This window comes from Lepus europaeus, chromosome X, assembly GCF_033115175.1.
Source record: "Lepus europaeus isolate LE1 chromosome X, mLepTim1.pri, whole genome shotgun sequence".
Classification (NCBI taxonomy): Eukaryota; Metazoa; Chordata; class Mammalia; order Lagomorpha; family Leporidae; genus Lepus; species Lepus europaeus.
In genome coordinates, this window is record NC_084850.1 from 48,485,112 (window position 1) to 48,494,496 (window position 9,385).

The 9,385-nt window shown below is 50.6% G+C and overlaps 1 pseudogene; it reads left to right on the top strand.

Moving 5' to 3' along the window:
- Positions 1-244: 244 nt before the first annotated feature.
- LOC133753521 (small ribosomal subunit protein uS10-like) lies at positions 245-581 on the top strand (annotated as a pseudogene).
- The last annotated feature ends 8,804 nt before the right edge of the window (positions 582-9,385 follow it).

The window sequence follows — 9,385 nt, forward strand, 5'->3', positions numbered from 1 at the left end:
CCGGCCGTTGCAGCCGTTGGGGAGTGATCCAGTGGATGAAAGACCTCTCTCTCTCTCTCTCTCTCTCTCTCTCTCTCTGCCTCTCTGTAACACTGCTTTTCAAATAATCTTTTTTTAAAAATGATGCACTGAGGAAGACGCAGTAGCGCTAGGTGCGTAGCGTGTTTTTGCCCGCTTCTGCTCCTGACTCACCGCTGTTGGCTCTTGCCAAGGAACAAGTCGTTCAGGAAGCTGTGCAGCGGCCATGGCAGTTAAAGACAGTGGAAAGACACCCATGGAACCAGAGGGAGGCCATTCACTGAATTAGGGTCACCTGACCAGACCTGGAGACGGTGTGTGCTGACTAGATCAGAGGAGCAAAGGAGAAGAATCTGGAAGTGAAAGGACCAGTTCAGTTGGCTACCGAGACCCTGCAAATCACTACCAGGAAAACACCTGTGGGTTCTAAGACGTGGGATGGGTTCCAGATGAGAATCCATAAGCCGCTCATTGACTTGCACAGTGCTTCTAAGCTGGTTAGGCAGATTACTCCCATCAGCATTGAGCCAGTAGAAGTTGAAGTCACCATTGCAGATGCCTAAGCCAACCAACTGTTTTAATAAATTGACTATCACTTGTTTAAAAAAAATAGCGTATAGTTTTCAAAAATTTTTGGCACCAAAATAAACATCTTTTAATTCCATTTGCCATGAACTTTTTTAAGTACTCCGAGAGAGAGAGAGAGAGAGAGAGAGCACGAGCGAGCTCACAGAAGTGGCAAACATTTGAAAAATTGTTGAGTGTAGGTGACAAATAAAAAGGTGAGTACCGTATTGGTCTTAAGGCCACTTGAGTTGCTTTGTATATTTGAAAGTATGCATCAGGAAATGTAAGGAATAAAACACACTCTTAATGTGGGTAGGTTTATGAAGAAATGTGTACCTGGCTATCTGTAACGGCCAAAGATCTTACCAAAGGTAAGTTGCTGGGCCCAAGAGCATGTGGAATATTGGGGCACAATGATGAAGATGAGGCAATGGGTGGTGGCTGTGTGACTGGGCCTTGTTGGTCTGTTGACCAGTAAGATGGCAGAGTTGTTCATTCTGGCTGATCCTTGGTGACGGTGATAAGAAAAGTATTATGGGGAAGATACTCAGGTGGCAGTGCAACACAGCTCACAGTTGCGGGGATCCCAAGGGATCAGAGTCACTTGGAGGCTGACTGTCCAATTTCTGTGTACACCTCCTGCAGGCCATGGCGGTGCTCACGAGTCCTTCACGAGTTGAGTGAAGCCGAGAACTAGAAGTTGCTGGAACCATTATCAGTTCATGTAGGTTACCTCCATGTCACCCATCTGCACTTTCAAAACCTCATCAAACTGCTGGCTCTCTAGCTCTCTGAAAGGTGACCCATAATGACTCGATGACCTGAGGTTTTGTAAGTGGAGATGTCAAATGCAGGACCTGTGACTTCAGCACCCAACCCTGCCTCTGCGTGATCTGTTGGTCATTTGAGGTGTTATTGATGAAGGAGAAGGGGAGATTCTGACCCAGCGTGGGCCCCCTAGATGTTCTTGCCTGCAGCATGAAGGTGCCATCCATCTCACTGCTGGCAGGGCCTGAGGGTCAGTTCAGAACTCAACAAAGCGAGCCATTATGTTGAAGTCCAGCCCTCCAATCACATAACGAACTGTAATTTGTGGGGATCACTTCGGCCCTGCGATTGCTTTCCTAGACCTGCTCAGCATCAATCCCCTACCCGCTCCGGGGCCTCATCCGTCCTCAGCAGACAGAAAAGATTGTGACCCTCCCAGTGTACTTGGGAAAGGGACAGGAACTTAATTTGCATTTTCCCTTTGCCAGCATTTGCCTGGTGTCTACATTAATCACCATAAAGGATAAATGCCACTGAGAGAATGAAGCAGGGAGGGCTTGGGGGAGATACAGAGACCTAGTGCCTGAGCAAACAGTGGAGTCTAAGGGAAGGGGAGCTCTCACTTCATCTTCTGAATCTCTGCGACTTGAGCCTCTTGAAAATTGGATCTCCTTCCAAGTCATGGTTGATAGCCATTTTCCAAAGTAATTGAGTCTGGGTCTAAAAGAAATCGGGCTGTAAGCACGGGCTGATGCAATGGAGTTATAACTAAAAAGAATGCAGGTGGGAGATTGGATAGACCAGAATAGGCCAGGATATTAGCGATTACTTACTGGTTCCATTTCCTTTGCTTTGCACATAAATAGAGACTCAGTGCGGAGAAGGGACTTACCCAAGGCCACCTCACTAATTAGTCCAGGTGGAGCCCTGGACTCCTACTCCATCCAGTCCCTCGTTATAAATCACAACACACATTGTGCTGACAAGGAAAACCTCCTGAGCTGGGAGTGCTTTTTCTCTCCAGCGCCTTTGCCAGGCGGCACTGATTGAAACCTAGTCTTGGAAATGGCTACCCTCCCCCCCTCCCTGTCTTACCGCAGCGAGGTGGTCATGCTCTGGAGTCAGGCCAAGCTCTCTCTCCAGCACGCTCCCCCTCCCTGTCCTTTGTCAGCAGAGGCTTACTGGAAAGGCCACTCTGCAATGAAGATAATGTCAGTGAAGTGCTTGTTAGTAGGTAGCCGCTAGCTCACTACAGGCCCGGCCATCTCCCTTGCTCTTACTCTGAGGCCCTTGATTTGTGTTGCACCTGGCCTACCTCCTGTTACCCTTGACTCTGAGTGCAGGGGTTCCTCGATTCTGCCCTGGGACTCGTATTTTTCCTCACCTCAGCTTCCAGAGCCAGCAGATTCTCTGTTGGACTGCTAGAGAGGAGGAGCCAGGGAGCAAACCTTGGGGGTAGGAGCATTGTAGGATTTTCAGGGTCCTGGAATCTCTGAGCAGGAAGGGACCTGGCTCTGTCTCCATGGTGGACACAGAAAAATGGAGGATCACTGTCATGATAGCATAGCCTAATTTTCATTTTGGAGCAGAACGTAAGGGAGTTTGCTTCAATAGGAGTGTGGGTTAGGCTGGCGCCGTGGCTTAACAGGCTAATCCTCCGCCTTGCGGCGCCAGCACACCGGGTTCTAGTCCCAGTTGGGGTGCCGGATTCTATCCCGGTTGCCCCTCTTCCAGGCCAGCTCTCTGCTATGGCCCGGGAAGGCAGTGGAGGATGGCCCAAGTCCTTGGGCCCTGCACCCACATGGGAGACCAGGAGAAGCACCTGGCTCCTGGCTTCGGATCAGTGAGATGCGCCGGCCGCAGCAGCCATTGGAGGGTGAACCAATGGCAAAAAGGAAGACCTTTCTCTCTGTCTCTCTCTCTCTCTCTCACTATCCACTCTGCCTGTCAAAAAAAAAAAAAAAGAAAAAAAGGAGTGTGGGTACTGTTGGGCAGGACTTGTGCAGAGGGGAGGCTAGGGGAGAGGTTGGAGGATACAGAAGATGCTCATTATTTTCACGATGGAGTAAAACTTAGTGCAAAGGGTTGCAAAGTTGTTGATGGGCAGAAAGCCTCAGAAAATGCCTCAAAAGGAAAAAGGTTCTCACCACTGTCCCTGTCTATACATTCAGTCCTATCCATGGTTTGAAACCCATGAGGATGAGGTGTGGGTAAGGCCTAATAGCTCCATCTCCCTGAAACTCCATATAGACGAGAGGGGAGTTGTCTGCTGCATTCAGAATTCCTACATACAGTTGTGCAGGCTGTGAACTGCATACATGTGCTTGGCCAAGGGGATGAGTAAGAAGTAGAAATCTAGTCCATGCTCTGCTTCCCAAATGGTGCACCCTGGTTCAGGGCTGATTCCTGGAAGAAGAGCTACATTTTCCATATTGTTCAGGGGCTTGTGCTCACCCAGGGAGGAGTAGCATCTTCTAAGCTTTTTGCACAAAAGGTACTGAGTAGGCCACTGATGGCTCTGGGTGCGATCCGCCGTGGGCTCCAGCACCCTGAGGAGAGCCAACCATGAGTTCCTAAGGCTGAGACCCTCGCCAGCCCTGTGCAGCCCCTGGACCCAGGCTGAGATTTGGTGCTCTTGCCGGCCGTCTTCTGAGCACAGGGCAGGCAATGCAGTGAGGCAGCTCGCTTGGGTTCTGTGGCCCGTCCTCATGACGAGTCCTAGATTTCTGAGCTCTCTCCACCCTGGATTTTCTGCCCTTGTGTCCTGCCCACCTGTTTGGCTCAGCCACCACATCTTGGATGCCCATGTCCTTCCTGGTTGAATGGTGCCAACTGTTTGTGTGAATCGTGACTCTGACTGCTGTGTCCCCTGCTTTCTCTGCCCTGCCCTCCCAGCTGCCCCTCTGTAATCAGCAGCCAGAACACATCCTGGGCCTGTCAGGTCTTAATGCAGGGGCTGGGTAGGGGTGGGGCTTGCCAAGCTCTCTGCTCTTGCTCCCTGTGTGTCTGGCTGGCTGGCGGCCTCCGGTTGGTGCTTTTCACGGCGAAAGAGCACCTTCACCAGGGCTGTCAGCTTGAAAGCTTTGTCCTGTCCACCTTGTGCCACAACCAGATCCCCCCAGATCCCCACCCATCCTCTCTGGGCTGCAGGGGAGGAGCTGGGGGGCCTGCGTGGTGTGAAGGGGTGGAGGGGCACACCGGCCCTTGGGATCAGACTAGCTCCTTCTGGCTGTGTACAAAGCCCCTCACCCCCACCTGCCTGGCTGCACAGGACCAAGGCTTCCAAATGAGCTCACTGGGCTCTCCCAGAGGCCAGCGGATTATGGTGCCAGATGGGCCTGAAGCAAACGGCCCAACGGAGTGCTGCTGGGGAGGAAGGGAGCCTCAGGTCAGGACCAGCACTGGGCAGGCCGGGGGGGCCTGGTGGGGGGAGGGGGAGGCCAGAAGGAAGGAGCCGTGTTCTCTGTATTTCTCTGCTCTGACAGGAAGTCCATCATCTTCTCTACCTGAGCCCCTTCAAGTGCGGACCGGCTAAAGCCCTTGAATAAAGAATGTGAATGGAGCAGCTAAGCATTCTCCCTGACCGCCTCCTTCCTCCCTCCCCAGATCTCAGAGCTGGAAGGAGCCAGACAGTGGAAGAAGGGGCGGGGAAGGAAAGCAGAGGGCCTGCCATCAATCTGCTGCCCTGACAAGCTGCGTCATCACTGGCTCCAGCTGGCTCCCTTGGGGCAGGGGGCGGGGAGCTTGGTGTAGGTCTTAACTGGGAAGAGCAGGGGAAAAAAAGAGAGACAGTCAGTCGGGTACTGGGTCTCCGAGCCAGGACCTGGGCCGAGGCAAAAGGCCGAGGTGCCCATCTAGGGAGAGTCAGTAAGAGACAAGTCCAGGAACACTGGGTCCTTTAGGAAATGTCTGGCCCAGGGCAAGTCCAAGTGTGAGTGGATACTGGACAGCCAGCCAGCTTCAGAGAGGCCAGCAGCAGTTTGGGACCCCAAACAACCCAGTCAGTCTCCCAGAGGCGGCTGCAAATCCCAGCAGTTGCCATGAGCTAATTGGGAAGCCTACAAATACGGTCATGCCAAGACAAGAGGCTTAGAAAGAGGAGGGAAGCAGAGATTCTGTTTGCTCTCAGTCAGAAATGTCTGCTTCCTGGTTCTTCTGAACTCTTCTTGGAAAGAACCACACACCCTGAAAGAATGTTCCAATTTAGTCACGCCAGTGGGCCAAGCCAACCACATAATTTGGTAAGGGGGAAGGGATGGGGAAGGCGCTCCGGAGTGGAAGGGAGCTTCTCCATGTGTGGAGTTTGGGTTCCTCTGCTGGTGAGACAGTTCTTCAGAAAACTGCTCTTGGGCTGGCTGGGTTCTTTGCAGGGACCCCACTGCAGGAATTTGTCAGTGGCGATTTTTTTTTTCAGCAGATGGGACAGTTAGGGGTAAGGGGTCAGGTGGGGTCGGGGTGGGGGGAGGCTGAGGCACGGGACAGAGCTCCCAAACAAGCATCTCCCAGCTACTAAGAAGGAGCCTGGACCAAATTAAATGTTTTACTTCTACTCAGATGGAGTGGCTTGTTGAAATTTTGTTCAAGCATGTTAGAAAATGCGTATGTTTCTGCTTGGGTTTAATTGGCTTACCAGGTTTTGAGAAAGCACCTCCATCCTGTGTTCAATACGAAAAGTATCTGTGAAGTTCTAAGAAAGTTCAGGCAATTAACAAGTTTCATCCTGATTTAGAGTTTCCAGTCTGGTCGATTGCAGCTCCCGCCCTTGAGTAAATTATCCTGGGAAATGGGAACTCGAGGCAGCTGGATCCCACGGTGGACCACTGAGGCCTCACTCGCTCTCATTCCCTTTAAACCAGGCCATCGTCCCCATGCAAAGGGTAGGAGTGGAGGGGAGCAGGGGTCTAGAGGAAAGAGTACTGTTTCTTCGTGCTTGGTTCTATCCTGCTCAATGGCTTACACACTGAAGAGCGCCCATTCGTCAATTTGAACTTCAGGAGCTGAAATGGGATGATCCACCCCTCAGACCTGGGCCTATGAAAAACCAGGGCATTGGCACGTGCAACCTGCCATCCTCTGCCTTTGCCTTCTCTGGCTGCAGCTAAGCTGCTGCTACAGTGCTGACTCCTGCCTTGTCCATGATGGAGTGACCTTTGAACAGGCGAGTTGCCCTGTGAAGCTAACTTCATTGAGAGCTGCCTCAAATGCTGGAGGGATAAGTTGCTAGGAGGGATTGTGGAGGAGTGGGGAGGAAGATACTCATGATTGCATGGGAAAAGAGCCCTGGGAGGCTGAGGTAAGCCTGAACCTTTCCTGCATCCTGTTTCCAGTGACCCCGGAAGAATGGGTCCAGCTGTTCCAGAAACATATTTCTTAGACATAGATCTCCAGTAGGAAGCTCCATGGGTATCTGCCCACACAGCACTTACCTACATGGGGTGCCTTGACCCTCACAGGCCCCTCCAAGCCACGGAAAACTCTCCATGCTTTGCCTTGACCCCTGAAAATGATTGCTTGGAGCCAAGGCATTGTCTTCCAAAGGCCCTTGTTAAAAAGTACATTTTTTATTTTGTCTCGGAAAAAGGTCTTCATCTACCAGAATCATTGGCTTTTACCTGTCAAAGAGCAGGGTCAGAAGTAAATGAAATCCAGGGCAGAGAATGTTGCTGGGAAGGGAAGAGGGAGGTTTGCAGCACAGTGGGCTAGTTCAGTTGGGAGTCATTGCTTGTGCAGGGAGGGAGAAGCAGCAGACAGCTGAGAAGGAACTCGGAGATGAATGGCATCAGTTATCCCTATAATCTGGATATCCACGTGGTCTCCCCTGCCCGTCAGGAGATAAGAGTCCTTCAGAATCCATATGCTTCTAGATTTCTGCCTCTGCAGAGAGGGCCTCTCTTCTCCCTGTCCCCCACATCGGTTGCCTGGCACAGTCAGGGCGCTCTCCGAACTTGTTGCTACCAGGCCCCACCCAAGCCTGATTCCAGCCGCATCTCAGGGGATGCCCTGGGGGCAGCTCTGGTTTTCAAAGGCTTCCCCAAATGATTCTAATGTGCAGCCAGTTAAGAAGTGCTGGTTTGCACCGTGCACCTGTTGCATCTTTTCATGTCGACCAAAATGTGGAGCCTCACACTCTTCCTTAATTCCACACAAATAACCATTCACCCAAGGGAATGTATGTCGAACAAAGGCTTTGGGGAGCCAGAGGACTTGTCTCACAGCAGCATAAGCAAGTGACAGTTTTAAAGTAGGAATCATGGGCCTAAGAAGTCCCTTGGTCATTTTCTCAGGCGAGTTCCAGTCTTCCATCCTGTTCCTCACTTTTCCTTTTTCCTCCATCTACTCCTCTCCGCTCTACCCCCCCTCACAACCCTAAAGTCTTGTTCAATGATACCACACAATGTTAAACTCTCTCCTCCTTTTCCCTGGCTCCTTCCTGTTCTTGCCATCAAGGCCAGCAGCTTATCGAACTCTTTTCCTAAAGACAGAATCCAAGAAGGATTCTGGTGCCAGCTGGTGAGACTGACGTTTCACCCCAGATCCACATGGCTTTGGCAAGGACCCCAAATGTCCTCATCATTATATCTGCATTGGCTCTGAGAACCATCACAGATGCATGCACTGCTATTTTCATACAAAGAAGCAGGGCCCAGATCTTGCAAGGGAGGACTAAGTTGGCAAAGCATTTCAAGAGTGATCCTCTGTGTATCCACTTAAGGGAGTCTTGGTGTCCCTGTATGTAGGTGTCTAGTCCTTATGGCTATTATTCAAATTTTGACCATTTGCAGACTGACAGGATTTGAAATGAAGAGAAAAATACCCTTGATTCGTGACCTGGAAGATGTACAGATATAATTACTACAACAATATTTTGATAGAGAATATGAATATTTATTGTACACTCTCCTATGCCAACCATTGGATATCATGGTGTCTGAAACCTGTGTACATGGCACAGTGTAGTAGGTTTTATTTTTTTAACTCCTTTTTTAAATTATTATTTCCCCATAGTTTAAAAAAATTGAGGGAAGACAGAGACTCAACTCCTGACTCACTCCCCAGATGCCAGCAACAGCAGGGACTGGGCCAGACCAAAGCCAGGAGCCAGGAACTCAGTGTGGGTGGCAGGGAACGAACTACTTGAGCCGTTATCACCTCCTGCCTCCCAGGATACACATTGGCAGAAAGCTGGACTCGGAAGTGTGGACAGGCACGTGGTACGGCAATTAGCCTTTCACAGGACTTTCCATGATGCTCAAAACTGGACAGTGAGGGCACCTCTGTCCCTTAAACTTTCCTTCCCAGAGCTCTGTCAGGTTCTCAGAGGTTGGATCTCTAGCTAGCTGATTAACAGCCATCAGTGTCTGCAGTGGGCCAGGCACAGGCTTGCTGTCTCACATGCTTCATCTCATTTGGTCCTCACAATGGGGAGGTTGAGTCTGTATTATCGTCTGCATTTTACAACTGTGAAAACTGACCACCTACCATTAGGCTATCTGACCCCAGTGCCTTTCAAACCACACCACTACCTAATGCCAACCTTCAAGGCATGACTGAGAGAAAGCAAGCTCCTTCATCATCGGTAAACATCATCGTCATCACATAATCATATCAGCTATCATTTGTCAGGCACTTTCTTTGTACTAAGAACTGCATTGGGGCTGGCGTGGTGGTACAGTGGGTTAAGCCACTACAGCTGCAGTGCTGGTATTCCATATGGGCACTGGTTCAAATCTCGGCTACGCCACTTCTGATCCAGCTCCCAGTGAATGTGCCTTGGAAGGCAGTGGAAGATAGTGTTTGGGCCCCTGCACCCACATGGGAAACCCAGAATAAGCTTCTAGCTCCTGGCTTCAGATTGGCCCAACTCCGGCCATTGCAGCCATTTGAGGAGTGAGCCAGCAGATGTCTTTCCCTGTCTCTGTCCTCTCTGTCTCTCCCTCTCTCATAACTCTGCCTTTTGAATAAATAAATAGATCTTAAAAAACCACACTAAAACGGCTTTAATAAATAATATGAATAGCAGTTAGTAGTGAGT